Source organism: Oncorhynchus kisutch, linkage group LG8 (assembly GCF_002021735.2).
Source record: "Oncorhynchus kisutch isolate 150728-3 linkage group LG8, Okis_V2, whole genome shotgun sequence".
NCBI classification, from domain to species: domain Eukaryota; kingdom Metazoa; phylum Chordata; class Actinopteri; order Salmoniformes; family Salmonidae; genus Oncorhynchus; species Oncorhynchus kisutch.
In genome coordinates this window covers 68,222,206-68,241,917 of record NC_034181.2, presented here as the reverse complement: position 1 = coordinate 68,241,917, position 19,712 = coordinate 68,222,206, and the positions used below count along the sequence as shown (strand labels likewise).

The following is a 19,712-nucleotide window of genomic DNA, read 5'->3' as shown; positions in this document are numbered from 1 at the left end:
CTAAATAAAGTAAATAGATAATAAAATATCCTAAAGATTACATACATTTGCTCCTATAACCTAACCAAATCATTTTTTGATTCATTGTTTCCCCTATACACTCAAACGTACCCATATGGAATCACAACTGTTTGACAAAATGATATTCATGGTTACAGTTCACCCTACCAAACTTCCCTGCTAAAAACATACTGTAGCTCTCTGCTGCCCTTTCGTTGTCACAACCTTAATTCCAATCACCAAACGAGGGGACTAATGCAGGTGTGGATTAAATCGATTTTAGTACATGCTGTCAAAAGGCTGCATTCTGCAACAGGGACAGGAGTAGCAGCAACCACATTTTGTTGTCAACACTGTACATAAAACAACGTTACCATGCTGCTCTTTTTACAGTTTCATAAACTCAGCAGATAACGTTCTCTCTCAATTCAGCGTCACTCTAATCTTGAGGGGCGTTCCTTTAAAAACTGCATCCAATCCCCCTGATCCCTTACATAGCTAGACCAATCATATGCTTCAAGGTGCCGTGGTTCACAGTGCTGTGGCAAGACAGAACAATGATAGAGATTCCGCCCGTGATGTTAAATTGCAGTCGCAGATGCTCCGACTTCAAAACGATTTGGAGGTCAGTTGAAAAGTCAACGCACTGACTATATAATGGACTAATGAGGAAAATAAAAGCAGTACTTTTCAATGCATGAGATATAAGAGGTGTGCCGTGTGAGCGTGAGAATAGGGTAAAATACGTGTGTTTCACAGCCAATGCATATGAGTTGGCAGTTATGATGTTACATTATCTTTTAGTTTATGTGGCATGATATGATGGACGCTCACCGGAAGCGTTCATGGGGATGGTACACGTCTTAGTGTGTAATGTAATATGGGAGGTCAACACCGTTGATCAAATCTACTATATTTACTCAAGAAAACCATAATAATAAAGATGTGTCTACTGTTCATCCTGTTCACATCACAAGGTCAAACATGACCAAAATACACAGCCTGTATGCAAAAGGCCTCAGTGTGCCAAATGCATATGGTAAATGCAACAGGTTTCAGTTTTTTTTAAACATATGAGATTACTGTTTCATTGCACAAATGTTATTTAAAGCAGTTTACAGTTAAGCCACATACTGTATAGACATGCATGCAAGCACCATGCCTCAGCAACCTGAGCCATCGGGAACCAGATTTTGCAATTTAATCAAAACTGTGAACCTTCAAACTACATATGGACTTAGGAAATACCCCCGACAATGAGGAGAAACTTTTATAAGGTCACTAAGAGATCGTAATTTTAAAAATCCACTTTCATGTCATTTGCTCTTGCATGAAGTACCTGCAATTCTAACTTTTCCCAAATGAGAGAGAGGGCTGAAGTGATTAGACTGAAATAGGGACTCCTGTAGGGTTTTCTGTTTCATATTACAGGTCTGGCAGTCAGGTGAAATCAAATGGAAAGCATTCCACATGCGGACAGACACCCTCACACACACACACCCTCACACACACACACACCCTCACACACACACACCCTCACACACACACACCCTCACACACACACACACACAGCCTCACACACACACACACACACACACCCTCACACACACACAGCCTCACACACACACACACACACCCTCACACACACACAGCCTCACACACACACACACACACACACACACCCTCACACACACACACACACACACAGCCTCACACACACACACACACAGCCTCACACACACACACCCTCATACACACACAGCCTCACACACACACACACACACACACCCTCACACACAAGGAGCCGCTGTAGAATCACACCTCTCAGAGAGAGAAGTAAGAGAAAGAGAATTAGAATTGTACACTATCAGTTCACCTCACACACATAACACAATCAAGGCAAATTCACAAACTAACACAGAATATTCCAATCAATTATCGACCAGCTCATAGAACACAAATTCAACCCTAAGATGAGGCCGCACCAGCTCCACTAACACTGTCTTGGCATCTCTTGAGCCCACTCGCTCTAAATTGTGTTTTTTTCTTCCAGATGGCCATCCTGTCCTAAATAGTTTAACAGTCCTTCCTCCTAAACGTGTATCTTAGTTCCCCAATTTCCCCTCCCCCTTCCTACCGAAGGATCAGCGTCTGTTAGCAACAGTTCTGTGAATAATCCTTCACTGTAGAACATACTGTATGTTTCTCTATGGAGGGCTTTCAAGAAGGATTCAGGTCAATACAGGACAATATCTCATACTAGGGTTGGGCAGTTTTCAGATGTTCATACCATCATACCGTTCCTGGACCATACCGGTAAACGGTATTACGGGCAGTGCACACAAGGGGCACTATTTCTTTCCAAATGTAAAAAAAAATACCAATGCTAACAAGCAAACATAAACTAATTGCAAAGGCAGACAACCCAGCTCATAAAATTATAAAACTTCTGTATCTTAAAATGGCACAGTCTTTTCAGGGTCGGTTTGGGAAAGTGGAGGGGATTGATTGTCTCTGCTGTAACAAAGAAGCTTGATCTTGCAAGCTAGCCACTTAGTTAGCATGTTAGCAAACCAAATGCATAGCTGTAGCCCTGAGCTGGAGTTAACTATCTAAGATTTGCCAAATAAATTAACTTGTAGTTTTAACACTGAGTTTACAAAACATTAGGAACACCTGCTCTTTGCAGGACATCATAACTGACTGACCAGGTAAATCCAGGCGAAAGCTATGATCCCTTACTGATGTCACTTGTTAAATTCACCTCAAATCAGTGTAGATGAAGAGGAGGAAACAGGTTAAAGAAGGATTTTTAAACCTTGAAGCCTTAAACCTTGAGACTGTTGTTCAGAGGGTGAATGGGCAAGACAAAAGATTTAAGTGCCTTAGAACAGGGTATGGTAGTAGGTGCCAGGCCCACTGGTTTGAGTGTGTCAAGAACTGCAACACTGCTGGGTTTTTCACGTTCAACAGTTTCCTGTGTGTATCAAGAATGGTCCACCACCCAAAAGACATCCAGCCAACTTGACACAACTGTGAGAAGCATTGGAGTCAACATGGGCCAGCATCCCTGTGGAACACTTTCAACGCCTTGTAGAGTCCATGCCCTGACGAATTGAGACTGTTCTGAAGGCAAAAGGGGTGCAACACAATATATCGAAGGCGTTTCTAGTGTTTTGTAAACTGAGTGTGTAGAGAGTTGGGCAAATGCAATTTCTGTCTGAATGTTCCGATAGTGCCACTTTTTCCTCCATAGTCATTGCTAAGTGATACAGTATGTTAATTGACACTTCTGCGTTGTGCTGTTTATTTCTGATAGTTTTCAAAACCTGTGAAGATGTCCAACCCCCGAATACCATGGGTATTTCAAAATACCCCGGTATTCGCTCTATACGGTATACTGCCCACGCCCTTTTCATTCCATTTAATGACCTTGCAATGTGCTAAGGACATACAGTACGTCACAGCATTGGGTATTTGTTTCAGGATAGGTTTCAATGGTAAGAAGTCTTGTGAAAGGCCTTAATACAAAGTCCACAATGAAAAGACTCCTTTATACAGTACGCAGTTTTACAGCTTTCTCATACAATTGATTTGTCCTACAATTTTCATTCATTCCTTTTTTACATTGGATGCACCCAACTATTATAAGCCCATGTTCTTTCAACCCTTACATGTGTCTGTTCGTCAAATATGAACAAGAATGGCATTTTAAACTCCTTTGGTATCCATTATAGCATTCTGTTATTGTACTGTATTGTATTCTATTATATTTAATATGACATTTTTTAAGGAATAACATATTGATTTTAGATTTTCTTTATAAGAAAAAGAACACAAACAAAGGAAACGGTCTTCTCAGCCCCCTGTTTGATCTTGCACTGTGATTCAGTGCGCTCTAGCATCGATGGATGTGTGTATCAAAAAACAAACACAAAAAAGAGCGAAAAAGGCTTAAAGCAGTGGGAAGGACTGCACACGTGGCCTTGAGTGCAGCATAATGGGTCTAACACCAATTATCCCTGTTCCACGCATGGCCACTCAACAACTTGTAATTTTCTTTGCTAGCAGCATGTTATAGTACAGGCTAACATTAAAACAGACTTTAAAAATGAGGGAAAGAACATTAGAGTTTCTTAGTGAACATTGCAGTATGTACCGTGGATTCTCTCTAATAGGGGCTATGGGGACAAAAGGTCTTCATCTTTTCATCAGGGTAAAACTCACATCCTGTACGTGGTATGGCTATATCTGTGCCTGTCCAGGGTTGTTCTGAGGACACACACATTTGGCCCAGCGTTTTCCTGAGTACATGACATTATTAGTGTATTTCTAGAAATGCAATTATACTAGTCTTGCTCGCTCAGGCTTTTAGCAGAAGCCTGAGATGTATTATGAAGATTGACTAGACCTGTGAGTGACACAGTGAGAAGGAGAGAGAGAGAGCAGTACTTGTGCCATCAACGGAGGAAGGCAAGGGGGCCTACTTGAGCTCCATTTGGTGACTCTCACCTGCCTCTCTTCTGTAAAAAGCTCCTTTGTTCTGCAGGCGACCATGCGGGAGGTTGGAGGGAGGATGGAGGATGCAGATGCTCAGGAGGGGGACTGCATTTGTTCCTCTAGCGTTGTCTAGACATGGTGGTGGTGGGCCAAGCCATTTTAGAAAAGGCAAATTGTGAAAGGAAATTAAATTCAGGTACGGTCGGGGATCTGTGATGGACGTGACTGAAAAGTTTACTATTGATGCAAAAAAGCTTTATATTATATTAATATATACAGTACCAGTCAAAGGTTTGGACATCCCTACTCATTCAAGGGTTTTTCTTTATTTTTTACTATTTTCTACATTGTAGAATAAAAGTGAAGACATGAAAACCATGCAATAACACATATGTAATCATGTAGTAATAAAAAAAGTTTAATAAAAAATTTTTATATATTTGAAATTCTTCAAAGTAGCCACCCTTTGCCTTGATGACAGCTTTGTCCACTCTTGGCATTCTCTCAACCTGCTTCAACTGGAATGTTTTCCAACAGTCTTGAAGGAGTTTCCACATATGCTGAGCACTTGTTGGCTTCTTCACGCTGGGGTCCAACTCATCCCAAACCATCTCAATTGGGTTGAGGTCGGGTGATTGTGGAGGCCAGGTCATCTGATGCAGCACTCCATCACTCTCCTTTTTGGTCAAATAGCCCTTACACAGCCTGGAGGTGTGTTGGGGTCATTGTCCTGTTAAAAAACAAATGATAGTTTCACAAAGCGCAAAACAGATGGGATGGTGTATCGCTGCAGAATGCTGTGGTAGCCATGCTGGTTAAGTATGCCTTGAATTCAAAATAAATCCCCAACAGTGTCACCAGCAAAGCACCCCCACACCATTACACCTCCTCCTCCATGCTTCACGGTGGGAACCACACATGCAGAGATCATCCGTTCTCACAAAGACTCAGAGGTTGGAACCAAAAATCTTAAATAATATCCAGCTTGTTTTTCTTGGCCAAAGTCTCTTCATCTTATTGGTGTCCTTTAGTAGTGGTTTCCTTGCAGCAATTCATGAAGGCCTGATTATGCAGTCTCAGTTGCAGAACAGTTGATGTTGAGATGTGTCTGTTACTTGAACTCTGTGAAGCAGTTATTTGGGATGCAATTTCTGAGGCTGGTAACTGTAATGAACTTATCCTCTGCAGCAGAGGTAACTCTGGGTCATCCTTTCCTGTGGCGGTCCTCATGAGAGCCAGTTTCATCATTGCGCTTAAGGGTTTCTGTGACCGCACTTGAAGAAACTTTCAAAGTTCTTGAAATGTTCTGGATCGAATGACCATCCATTCTTAAAGTAATGATGGACTGTCCTTTCTCTTTGCTTATTTTAGCTATACTTGTCATAATATTTACCAAATAGGGCTATCTGTATACCAGCCCTACCTTGTCACAACACAACTGTTTGGCTCAAATGCATTAAGAAGGAAAGAAATTCCACAAATTAACCTTGGCACACCTTTTAATTGAAATGCATTCCCGGTGACTACCTCATGAAGCTGGTTGAGAGAATGCCAAGAGTGTGCAAAGCTGTCATCAAGGCAAAGGGTGGCTACTTTGAAGAATATAAACAACACACTTTGAACACTTAAACAACACAATGTAACTACAAGTCAATCACACAATCGGTGTCCTGTGTGAATTTAAGTGTGCTCTCTCTAATTCTGTCTCTCTTTCTCTCTTTCTTTCTCTCTCTCGGAGGACCTGAGCCCTAGGACCATGCCTCAGGACTACCTGACATGATGACTCCTTGCTGTCCCCAGTCCACCTGGCCGTGCTCCTGCTCCAGTTTCAACTGTTCTGCCTTATTATTATTGGACCATGCTGGTCATTTATGAAAATTTGAACATCTTGGCCATGTTCTGTTATAATCTCCACCTGGCACAGTCAGAAGAGGACTGGCCACCCCACATAGCCTGGTTCCTCTCTAGGTTTCTTCCTAGGTTTTGGCCTTTCTAGGGAGTTTTTCCTAGCCACCGTGCTTCTACACCTGCATTGCTTGCTGTTTGGGGTTTTAGGCTGGGTTTCTGTACAGCACTTTGAGATATCAGCTGATGTACGAAGGGCTATATAAATAAATTTGATTTGATTTGATTTGACCTTAATCCAATTGAGCCCTTCTGGGACATCATGTCTCGACCCATCCACCAACGCCACATTGCACCACAGACTGTTCAGGAGTTGGCGGATGCTTTAGTCCAGGTCTGGGAGGAGATCCCTCAGGAGACCATCCTCCACCTCATCAGGAGCATGCCCAGGCGTTGTAGGGAGGTCATTCAGGCACGTGGAGGCCACACACACTACTGAGCCTCATTTTGACTTGTTTTAAGGACATTACATCAAAGCTGGATCAGCCTGTAGTGTGGTTTTCCACTTTAATTTTGAGTGTGACTCCAAATCCAGACCTCCATGGGTTGATCAATTTGATTTCCATTGATCATTTTTGTGTGATTTTGTTGTCAGCACATTCAACTATGTAAAGATGTAAGAATATTTAATTCATTCAGATCTAGGATGTGTTATTTTAGTGTTCCCTTTATTTTTTTGAGCAGTGTATATATATATATATATATATATACTTTTTTTGTGGGGACCAGATAATAAAAAAAATACATGCTTTGTTATATTAAAAGCCATGCCTGACATTTTGAAGAAAGCCTCATTTAGGAGTTAACTGAATGACTCACTACATCCTCATCAAATTGTGTAGTACATGAGTGAATAAAAATGGTTTTAGCTTGCATAGAATTGCATAGAATGTTCTAGACAAAATGTGTCTGAGTAAATGGTACTGGTTTATTCCGATTTATTGAACAATTATCTCCCCTTGGTAATGCCACGTCATATAACTCTAAAGCTCAGAGAGAAGATACTGTAGTTGTTCGGCTGTGAAAATCACACAAAATAAAGATACAAAAAATATATATATACATATATATATATATAAAAAAAAATATATATATATATAATTTTTTTAAATATATATATATCAACAAAAAAATATCGAATTGGTGGGTGTTTATATTTGTCCTGTTACACACAAGTGTATAATACAAATGTGTTTCTTGCATATCTCAACTCCCGCTGAGATACCCGCAGGAAGTGAGGTGGCCAAGGTCACCATTGTCCTACGCCCCTGTTGAACCATAATGACTCAAAGAACCCTTTGAGCGCGTCAATGGTTCTTTGCAGTTCAGAAAAGGGTTCTTTCCTCTTTCTGTGATAATTAAAATGTAGGGGCGGCAGCTCATGAGAATATTTTGAGGTGTGGTTTGCGCACAGCTTTTTTTGTACAAACGTAAGTGTCATTCCAGTTTATCAAATGTGTTGTCTTATACCATTAAATGTTGAACATGACTACAGCCAGAAATTGTGTCTCGTGAAAGACTCACAGAAGTCCTTGTGTCATGGGAACTGTTGTCGATATCAGTGGTTCTCAAACCTCTCCCTGGGAACTCAGAGCAGTTTCATGTAAATGATCTATTCCAGAGCTAGCTCACCAGATGAATCAACTAACACTATAATAACAACAATGGAATTTTAATTTAAGAGAAAATAATATAATATGGCTAACCAGAATAAACAACCCTGTATGGTTTTCAAGAGGCTATTGAGATTCTCCATAAAGGTTATGTACAGAAAAAAAGGTAAAATATAGTACCAGAATATATATATATATATATATATATATATATATATATATATATAAACCATATAAACTATATGGTATGGTTCTTTATGGAAGCTTAGGAAGGGATTCTTAATTGCACAATAACACTGGGGACAGGTAACCTAGTGGTTAGAGCGTTGGACCAGTACCTGAAAGGTTGCTGGATTGAATCACCGAGCTGACAAGGTAAAAATCTGTCGTTTTGAACAAGGCAGTCAACACACTGTTCCCTGGTAGGCCGTCATTGTAAATAAGAATTTGTTGTTAACTGACTTACCTAGTTAAATTAAAAATAAATTAAGGTTCCATTTAGAAATGTATGAGCATGGTTCTTTATAGAACCTTTAAAAACGAGATCTATATAGCACCTAAAAGGGTTCTGGTATTTTTAAGAGCCAAATAACCCTTATTTGGCTCTATATCAACAACAAAAAAATGTCAAGTGACACCTGAGTAACGTGTGATGTGTAAAAGTAGCCGTCTCTGTCTGTTTCCCCACCCAGTCCTACTGCTCCCGCCCTGCCTGTGTTGCTTCATCCTGTTCACTCACTGAAAAACAGCTCAGGAAAATGTTGGTTGCTTTTTACTCTAATGCTGGTTGCCATGGAAATAGATATGTGCCAAACAAAGGACAGAGGGAGAGGGAGAGAGAAACAGGAAGGAAAGGAGATAGCTTAACAACTCACGTGACGAGTGTGTACGGTTTGTCTTGCATCCAGTAAAAGATTTATTCAGGTGTGATGGAGTAATTGTGTATATTTGCTTAAAGGAAGTTCAGAAGCCATCAAGACACCTATAAATATTTGTGAAACGTCTTGGACTTTTGATTGGTTTGAATGATTGGTGTTTAATTGGCTACTTTTATGTGTATGTTCAAGAGGAAGAGAGAGGAGGGGAGAGAAAGAGGCAGAGATTGAGCGAGAGAACGAGAGAGAGAGAGACCGACCATGTGTTTGTGTGGGTGTTACGTGGGCGTCCTAACAGATTGGATGACTATGCTCTTGGTGGTGCACGGTTGTTTGCTATTAAACTAGTCTTCTCTCATGTGGTGAGCTATGTACTCTGTCAGTATTCTTTGATATTACTATGAACTATGAATAGGCATAGTATTGAAAAGGGTTTTACTCTGAAACATTCAAGGAGTATATCGCCTACTCCAGTCACGCTGAAGGCTAAATGAATGTTCGTATCGCCTACAGTCATATCACCCACTATAGTGAAGTCTGATACTGATATTTTTTTTGCACTGCACTCTACTACATAAATGGAATTACGTTACATCTTTTTCTTTTTCCACACTTTCTTTTTGAGAGCTGGTGCTGTTGGAGTGTGGGGTGAACAGTATGAGAACACTAATGAGAGTTTCAGGGAGAGCAAGGTACCGAGCGAAGGAGGAGAAATGGAATAGAGATTGGCCAATCAATTATTCCCTTCATTTTCTAAATGAAGAGCAGAGCACTAAGAGGTCAAGCAGCACTGTGGGTGGGCTGAAGTGAGAACAGACTGACACCTGAACTCAACAGGAGAAACAGTGGGGAGTCGGGGGCTCATATTCACAATGGGGCCATTTGGAGGGAGTAGTCTACTCAACAAAAAAATACCAAAATTGGACTACCAGTGGTTTTCCTTTAATTTGCCACACAACATCATGCTGCCGTTATACCCAAGGAGATCAAATCAATCTGAATCTCAGTTAGGTCTTAATCTCAGTTAACCCAGAACAAAAATCTTGCTTAATTTGGTCAAATATGTCTCGTCTGTCCACAAGAGATTAGTTAAATGAGGGTCATGGTTCTGCAGCATGCATTGCCAGGCTGGAGAGCATTAGCCTTGTTTGAGGTTTTACACCCTACCAAAGAAAAGGTCATTAGCTGATGAGGGCAGTTACCTGGAAGAGAGGCACCTGGTGGGTGATCCTGCTTTCCTGTTGGCTGGAGAGATAGAAATCGAGAGAGAGAGAGAGAGAGAATACATGAGCAGATGCTCGCTCTCACGCAGCACAGTGAATTACCCATACCCTGCCTAAACAAACCCAGCCCATCGCAGACAGGTGTGTGTGTTGTAGCACTGATACCGAGTACAGACATCTGTTCTAGTGACCTTTGAACCTCAGCTCTGTTTTCATGGCAGGTAGCAAAGCCCTTATCGTCTCCTGAGAACTCTGAATGGCTGATTGGAACCATGCATGATGAACCATGGTGTATAAATACAATGTGAGCCATTCCCTCTGGTCCAGGCTTTTTATTAATTGTCTCGTTAAGCACTCTTTATACACCGGGATTAGAATAGAATCAAATCAAATTGTATTTGTCACATGCGACGAATACAACAGATGCAGACTTTATCATGAAACGCTTACTTACAAGCCCTTAACCAACAATGCAGTTCAAGAATCACACGCTTACAGAGAAAATTATGGTATTGACTGGCATTGTAGAAATAATACACTAATATCACAATAACCAGAATGTTTCAGTAATAATGTTTCATACATGAAAGAATATCTAGATCTGTGATATGCAAATGTGTTTTCAACGACTACAGTATGTTAGACCCGAACATTTAGCGCCACACAATAAAAAAGCTAGTATATTATATTGAAGTCATTAGTATAACGCTCGACAAACTATATTTTGTGAGCTCTTCATAAGATATATTTCCATATGTCTCGTTTATAGCCACCAAGACACGTGCATACAAATCAAAGCACATTTCTTTGGACAAAATACAAAATTCAGGTGTTCATTCAATCAGAAAAAAACTATAACTCTACATATTTTGAGTAGATAATACATCTGAAAAGATTACATGATCTCTTGCTTTGTGAAACATTATGAAACTGCTAAATGCCAGTTACAGGCTCTTTGCTGCTGTCTTGGATAAAAGAGAGGAAATATGCATGTAAAAAGCCCAATTTGAGATGAATACAGAGAACAATTTGCCTCCATGCGTTCTTCCTGAGGGTGGAGACACTGTGTTTAAATACAAGCTGTTTCTTTGAAAGGCTGAGGTGCTGGTCTCCAGCGGAGAATGGAGGCGATGTTCTGTATACTGTAGTCCACACACAAGTTGGACAAAGCAGGAGCAGATCAGCCAGATGTAGACAGGCAAGCATGCTGGTACGCTACTATACAGCTACTTGTTTAACAGGACAGGAATACAGTGAGACAGTGGTCAACATGAACAGAATAGTGTGTGTCTCATTTGAACAATAAAATGCCTTGTGAATAATACATATAGTGACTTTTATCACATTAAAAAGAAACTACATGATTTGTCATAATTATTGATACAGTTGCTAATTTCCCTATGATTATCAAGGCATTAAGAATATAGATGTAGTCTTAATGCATTAAGGGGTTAATTGGAGGTGTTTCAAATTGGGTTTTCACAATGCATGCAAAAAACGTGGAAGGTGTTTAACCCGATCTAGTCCCAACAGGCAACAGCTGTGATATCTATCGCTCTAATATGAACAGGTATATAGTATCTTGCATATTCAAATGTATATGTTGAATGGCTCGGTGAAAGATTGGCTGGAGTTGTGGTGTGCCCTTTAAAAAAAAAATCTTCAGGGACTTTCAAATTCAGTCTCCTCGATGGTGACGTCACCGGTGTTCAGAATATTGACAGGCCACCTGTCGGGCGAGCTGCTCTTTAAAGCGGCAGGACTGTAACGACGCTAGACTTCTCTCTCTACACATGGCATCGAGACGGGCCGTCATCTTTCTTCCTCAACAGATAGCAAGAGAGTAAGCGACAAGTAAACAGAGGAACAGAGGTAGAGCAGGTAGACAGAGAGGGAGAAGGAAGTGCTATAGGTTGGCGCTAATTCATGATGTGCAGTTTATACCATCTGAACATGATAGTCCTTCTTAGCAAACCAGTGACGCGTGAGGCATCAGCAACCAGGGACGATTGAAGAAAGAAATACACGCTGTGTCTAAGTACTCTGAAGGTAAGATACTTGTGTGTGTGTGTGTGTGTGTGTGTTTGTGTGTGTGTGAGAGAGAGTTTATGTTGGGGTCGGGTGAAAGGAGAGAGGATGCCGGACTGTGCAACAGGTCGGCTGTAGCAAGCAAAATCCAAGCACTCACACGGCTTTTTCCTCCACCGACACAGTAAGCTACTTGGGCTACATTTGCAAGTTAAAAGCATTGGTTAAGAGCCCCCGATTGAAATAGATTTCTTGTAGGCTAGGTACCGTTTATATAGTTCCCATAAACCATGACCTTTCGAACCGTAGACTACATTATATATTTATTCACGATTCCTGGGATTAGAATTGAGCAGCTGTAGTGCGTCGCTATCAAACGGATTTGCAGTTAATTACTTGTAAAAACGTCTTCTACTTTGCTTTCGGATAAGTAGGCTATATGTAACCATATCCGTTCGGACACATCATTTATTATTGCTTTATGCTACTTCCGATAGATAAACCATCCATAACACACACACAGCACTACCATCTCTGGTTCAGCACCACCGATGTGGACGGCTCCTTTCGCTATGTGTTGGTCGTAATTGGCCTCTTAGTTGCCCACTGTATATGATCCACGGTAAACACAAAACTAGCAGATATATTTTCTAGAAATCATATTTGCATAACAATTGCAGGTTAACGAGTATACCTGTTCATTGTTCCTGTTTAACCAATTGAAGTGGCAGAATAGGGCACCTGTACTTATTGATGCATTATGTTAAACTGGTGGAGAAAAGGAGTCGTATATAATATGAGCAAACATGTTTAACAAACAGGTTGGTTAAATGAATTCAGTGGGTTTGGTGTAGTTATTTGGAACAAAGCAGTATACATAAATGTAGAAATGAACCAAACCAATTCATGCTAGGAGTCACTCTTTGATGTCTGATTGTTTGTGGAGAAATTATTTATCATATTGATGCCTCTGGCCCCCTCAAGGCTAAACAGATATGTGCAAGCAGGGATGCATCTGCCAGGAGCACATCGCGCGAAATTCAGTCTCAGCTCTAACCTTGAAGAGGGCAATCTGCTTCTGAAAGAGCAGCTCTTTTGAAGCGCCACAGGGTACAGAAAACACACACAAAAACAGGTCTAAATGTATTTCTATGTGTTGTGTGTCTGAGAGAGTGTGCATGTATGTGCATGTGTGCGCGTGTGTATGTCTGAGAGAGTGTGCATGTGTGTGCGTGAGTGAGAGAGAGAATGGATGCCATTTAAAGAGAGACATTTGAAGTGCAGTCCCAGTAGTTAATGCCAGAGTGGCCGGTTTGTATGTGTGTCCCCATGGAGCCCAGGGGAGGAGACCCAGCATCTGAACTGTCCTTTCATCAGCCTGTCAGGGCAGGGAGCTGGTCACCCACACTGAGAAAGAGCACCCAGACTCCTCATCACCACACGACTCAGATATATATAGAGAAAGAAGAAATCCACAACAGCCGAGATGAAATGAGACAGGAAAGAATACAGCTGATCAGAGGAAGGGAGAGCAAACATTCCCTCCAAATGCACTAATCGTTCTATGCTCCACTAAAAACAAACCTGTTTAATGTCAGCTTTCAAAGGATAATAGAATATGAATAATAGAATAGAAAGTGTGTCATGTATCAAAGCATATCCATCCCTGTTGGTTTGTGACGCTAGATTGTTGACACAGCTTTTGGTGTCTTAGAATACATTTCCATGGTTTCGCTGGAGCAGAAGGGAAGGAGAAAAAGTGTGAACGGTATCTATGGAGAAGGAGGTGAGGTGGCGGTGTGGATGCATGATAGAAGTCTGTTATACGGTCAGTTTGGTGGATAACATGTAGACAGAGTTGAAGCTCAGTCCTAATGTAATACAGAGGAGTGGGGAAGGAACGAGGCAGATCTGACACCAGATGGATGAGTTGAGAGTCAGTCAGTGTGGCTGTGTGCCCAGAGAGAGTCACCAAGCCTCTCATAGGACCACATATTCACTTACTGACATGGACACCATGGCCCTAACCCCCTAGCCACTGTTTCTAACCAACACACTCATTCCTGGGCATCCACACATCATAATATTACTACTCACATATCTCTCATATCCCTCTTATGACTGACTACATTGCCTCTTATGACTACCCCAACCCTTTCTACACACTTACCATCATCTCCAACCACTCTCCCCCCACACACTTTGAATATCCCCAATACCCCAGTCTATCACCCTGCATCTACCTGTAACCTTCATAACCCCCCCCCCCCCCCCCCCCATCCCATCCCATCCCATCCCTACCCCCTCTGCAACAGCAGCCTCCATTTCAACCCCAGAATCCCACCCCACTGCTACTTTGACATACCTCCAGTGATGTTATGGTAAAAATATATATATATATATTCTGATCGCAGTTCTCGGTGAGTAAAGTAACATTCCCTGTATACTTTCCATTCATTTTTACGCAAAAGGTGGGTTAACGACCATAACGTGCGTTTACCCTCCACCACACCCCTGTATACCTCCACCCCTGACTCCCCTCCCTCCATCCCCCAGCACCTTACTTTCCCTGAAATGTGTTTTATTACAGTAACAAGAGGGCTGCGCTTTAGAAATCAGTCCACAGTCCCTGTGCTCATCTTCTTCACGCCCGTCAAAGTGTAAAAAATCCACTCTGAAATACATCTGAAACAGAAGGAATCTTACACTAGACGAGGAATCGTACTCTACAACGAGGTAAAATGATTGGGAGAGCGTGCAGTGCACACTAACTGAGTCACCATAGAGCACATCCATTGGGGAGGGGACCAGGGTGGAGGGGAGGGGGCCACTGCCCCCAGTCTTCTCTCCTGCTGAGGCATGGCTGTGGGTGGTGAGTCGCCAGGCTCCAGCTGGCCTACTGTCTGTGGCAGCAGCTCTGGTGCAGGAGTGGCGATAGATCACGCCCCACACATGAACAGGGTCACTGATAGCACAGCACCTGACATGAAATTACATACTACGTGCAATGAAACATGGAGAATACAGAATAAATACAGCGGACAGTTGCAGTCAGGCTACACCTAATGTGATCTTTTACTGTCATTTGATCATACACCAGCAAAATGTTATTTCGGTTAGTGTCTCCTGAAAATGGGATCAAACTGCCCATCCTTTGAGGTGACGGAGAATTGTAATCGAATGTGTATTGACCCAAAGGTGTTTTTATTTGATTTGCTTGGTAATTGATAAGGGAAAATACAGTCTGGATAGCCTGGGGATGTAGTGGATTTGATTTTCCTGCACCGCGTGTCAGCAGCTGTAAGGTAAGATGTAATATTAGGACTTACAGGATTTCTTCCATTGTGCAAAATTCAGTTTCTAGCCACAGCTTTTTACAAGAAAGAAGCCACATATTTAGAGCTTGTTTCCAAAGGAACCCCATTGGCCCATAAGACAACCGTTTAAGACAAACCAAAATCAATTTACACAATGATAAAAAATCCATTTAGATAATGATCATTCTTAATTCAATACTAGGGAGGCTTTCTAGGTAGGACATGTACAGTGTTGTTGGGAATCACTCCATGTAGATGAGCTACAGTAGGAAATCATTCAATTGCAATTACAGCAACAGTGTGCACTGCACACTCTCACAAGCGGTTTTCCTCGTTGTAGAGTACGATTCCTCGTCTAGTGTAAGATTCCTTCTGTGTCAGATGTATTTCAGAGTGGATTTTTTACACTTTGACGGGCGTGAAGAAGATGAGCACAGGGACACTGGACTGATTTCTAAAGCGCAGCCCTCTCGTTACTGTAATAAAACAAATTGTTCATGTAACTCGACAGAGATCTCAGGGGAGACATCATGCTTGAGTAGTAAAGAGAAGCTGAGCTGTGCTCCAATCATAGCAGACACTGGATCGTGTGCTGTTTCTAGAGCTCTGAAACCTCCTCAGATCTGCCGACAGGCCACAGGCAGGTATTCTATTATTACATACAATAAGAAACAACAACGCCTGCTGTATTTCATGTTCCCCTGCCACTGTAATGTTAGTCTGTCAGATGGAAACAAACTGCATTCCAGATCGAATTGAGCTGTTATTCTGAGCCGTTTGCTGTCACTCGCGTAAAGATGAGGCACCCGGGATTCAGACTGAGATGTACTCCCTCATCGGCTTCTTAATGTGGGATCAAAAGGGAAGTCCCCACAAGTGTTTGTGTGTGTACCTGCATGCATGCGAGTGCATGCGAGTGTTTGTTCATCTGTTTGCGCGTTTCTGTGTGTGTGTGTGTTTGTGCATGCACATCATACAGTATGTATGTAAAGTGTGTGTGTGTTGTTATCGGAGATAGGGGAGGGTCTGTCTGTCTCCATAAGTCTTTCCACTAATCAGAGCCGCTCCACACCTGTGGAGAGACAGAACTAATGAAACGAGGGGTGAATAAAAAGCCATTTAAGAAATTCCTGCCATGTTCCCTGCTGACAGGGCTGGGTGATGAGATGTTATAATGGAGTTAAGGTGAGGCCAGAGAGCTGCCCTAAGGGCATGATTATTCTCACTCAGAGTTATTGAATTAAAGTCTCCCTCATCCTCATTTCAGTCTGGTTCTGGAAAACTGGAATGTATTTTTCTTTTTACACCTGATTGTTTGGCCTCAGGGAGTCTGTTTTATCTTTCTCCCACATGCCAGGTGCATGCTGGTCTAATTTGTCAGTGTTATTTAGAATCAGAATGTTTCCAACTGCACTGTCTAGACATTGTGATTTTAAAACTAACAACACATATACTGTATCTAGGTGTTCTTCCTCTGTTGTTCACCATTCTACATCTAATGTCGAAAAGGAGAATGTGAAATGTTCAGTGGTGGTGTGTTTTAGTCATGGGGTCAGGAAGAAACATGCTTTGGTGTTTGTTATTTTCTCCTTTCTGTGTTGATGGGAAAAAAAGGCAAATTGCCAGTATTTTATGAATCATAGTCTGCCATAATCATAGGCGCTCTAGTTGAACATTAGTTTCCATTCAAAGCGCACAAGGACAGAATTGGCCCTGGCCCCTCGCTGCCCGCTGTGTCGGTAATTGTATAGAGGACAGGCCTTCATTTGAGCTGGAGAGCATAATTCAGCCGGCTTTAATAATGCATTACCATTCTATGCTGCACCTATTAGTTCTTCCAGGACTCCAGCAGAAATAAGAGGAACATATTCCAGACCTTTTTCCTCATGAAGACCCCAAGTAAATATATAAATGGATGCAGAGGCAGGCTCTGCTTTTTTGAACAAGTCTCTCATATTCACACTAGCGGATGGCCCTATTATGGTTCATATATATTTAATTGGGAAAACGTATTTGATCCAAGTCAATTTCCCTCTCACAGTGGGACTCCTAATGTAATACATTACCCATGGCGGTGGCAAGTTACCCTTTCCTCCCCAGCCAAGTCTGCTCCCATTGAGTGGAGCTGACTCCCATACAATGCTATCCAATTATGACCTCCGCTTTTGTTTGTGATAACCCAAGCAGTTCCTTATGCAAAATAAATGGGACTTGAATATAGGCTAATCATGCCAGTTAGCACACAGCCAAACACGTCAGTGGGGGTAATGACAAAAAGCTATTTAGAGGCTAATAATTATATATTCATTGATATAGAATGATGTGTGTGTGTGTGTGTGTGTGTGTGTGTGTGTGTGTGTGTGTGTGTACTGTAGGTGTATGTTGTGTAGACAAAGAGAAAGCAAGAGGGATGGAGAAGAGTAGAGAGACAGTCTAAGGCTAAGCAGTCAGAATACCATTTCAAATGAAGCACATTAGCCACAGTTCCAGTCAGAGGCGGCCAACACAGCTCTACACTACCTGCTGAGATCAATGGGGAATCATTCATTTACCCAAGTGCCTTATTTCACATTGACTTGTTTAAAATTCAAGGACCCAACTCCCTTTCAGCACCTTTTCAGCATCCAGACAGGTTGAACTGCCTTTGATGAGCAAGTTGATAACTTGACACTGAAAGACTGTTAGCTACTGCTACTCAATATGTTCAGACCGTTAAACAGAATGGCTAAATATTCATCAGAAAGAATAGCGGGTGAAGTATCATGTCCTATTTGAACTCTTTATTTCTACTTCAATGCATCCAATCAAGAGATCTGTTCGTGATTGAAAGTATCTTAGGAAAATGATGTGCATAAACACGGTCTATTGCACATTAGTTTCTCTGTGTCCCGCCGTGTCACTTGGACCATTGGTTGCACTATGCATTAAATGCAGTTTGAGCGTTTACAAGGACAACCCCTCTCCATTGATGGGTTTTATTAGACTCAGAGTGCTGTGGCTGTATTGGCTATGTCCTTCCTGAGCACTGAGAGAGGAGGGGGACACAGGTGACAGTCTCTGGAAATGAAGGAGAATATTATGAATTTGGAAGACTCTCTGCCCACTCACTGGAAATTGGGATTTTACACCATGACATTATTAACTTCTCCAAAACAGGATTTGTAAGGGCAGATAGAGCCTTAATAAACAATTCCAACAGTTTAGTAGCTATAACTGCAGTCTTTAATTTGTCTTAGTTTCCTAGTAATTAATACAGGTGGTAAATTAAATCTTACAATGTATCTGGCTGGCCCTGATCGAGCTTGTCATGTCTTTTTATTTTCCCTAGGGAGATGACACTGCATCGTGACTCAGGGGGCTACCATCCAAGCTGACCTTACAGAACGCTACAACAGAAACGGAGCCACAGCTCAAGGTGAAGAGTTCTGACTTTTGTGGTCCTGGACGCTATGGAAGACTAGTGATTTTGTTGTTGTAAATTCAGCACCCAGACAACAAGTCATAGTCTACCTCAGTGTCCAGAACTCATGCATCAATGACACCTCAAGCTTTTAGTAGAGACATAATCGTACAACGCTTAGGAAGAGTGGAGTCTTATTTTGAAATTGTGGGATGCACTGTAACCTATTGTCATTTCCGATGGCTTATGTGTTCTTTGACGTTTCATCATAAATTCACATATTGTATGTCTTTTACCATTAAAGGAAACTCCTCTTGATTGAGAGGTGTCTTTTATTATTCTTTTAAAATATAATGGCTTTTGTCAGTTCTGTGTTTAGGCTACATCTGATGTTAAAATGGACACGTTTCGGCCATAGGGGCTTCAATCATCAGATGTTGGGTCCATTGTGAGTGTTGATATGGAATAAATCCTCTTCATTCCTATGTGCAACACAAGTTTTCCATGAGAGAGCACCACTGCTGCTGATCTCTAGTCTTTTTGGGAATGTTATTCCATGACAGGCCACGGTTCTTCTCCAGGTTTCTTGTCTAAATTAATAAATACTCAGTATGAATAAATACTCAAAGATTAATACTAGCGAACTTGGTTAGAGTTGAGCACATCTTATTGAACTTTATATACCTGATATTACCAGTGTGAGCTATGAACTACCATCCATGATCAGTAATGGGATTGATATATTTAGAAAATGCAAATGTGTTGAAATATGTTATAAAACAATGGATTATGTGTTGTGATTTCTTATTCGATCAAGTCTTATGAAATCTTAGCGTAGGTACTTTAACTTT

General features: G+C 41.5%; 1 long non-coding RNA gene across 1 annotated transcript; it reads left to right on the top strand.

Moving 5' to 3' along the window:
- Nucleotides 1-11,840: 11,840 nt before the first annotated feature.
- LOC116374873 (uncharacterized) lies at nt 11,841-19,179 on the top strand. The gene is made up of 2 exons (XR_004210890.1): nt 11,841-12,165; nt 18,790-19,179. It is a non-coding gene; the product is annotated as an uncharacterized LOC116374873 (long non-coding RNA).
- Nucleotides 19,180-19,712: the final 533 nt, after the last annotated feature.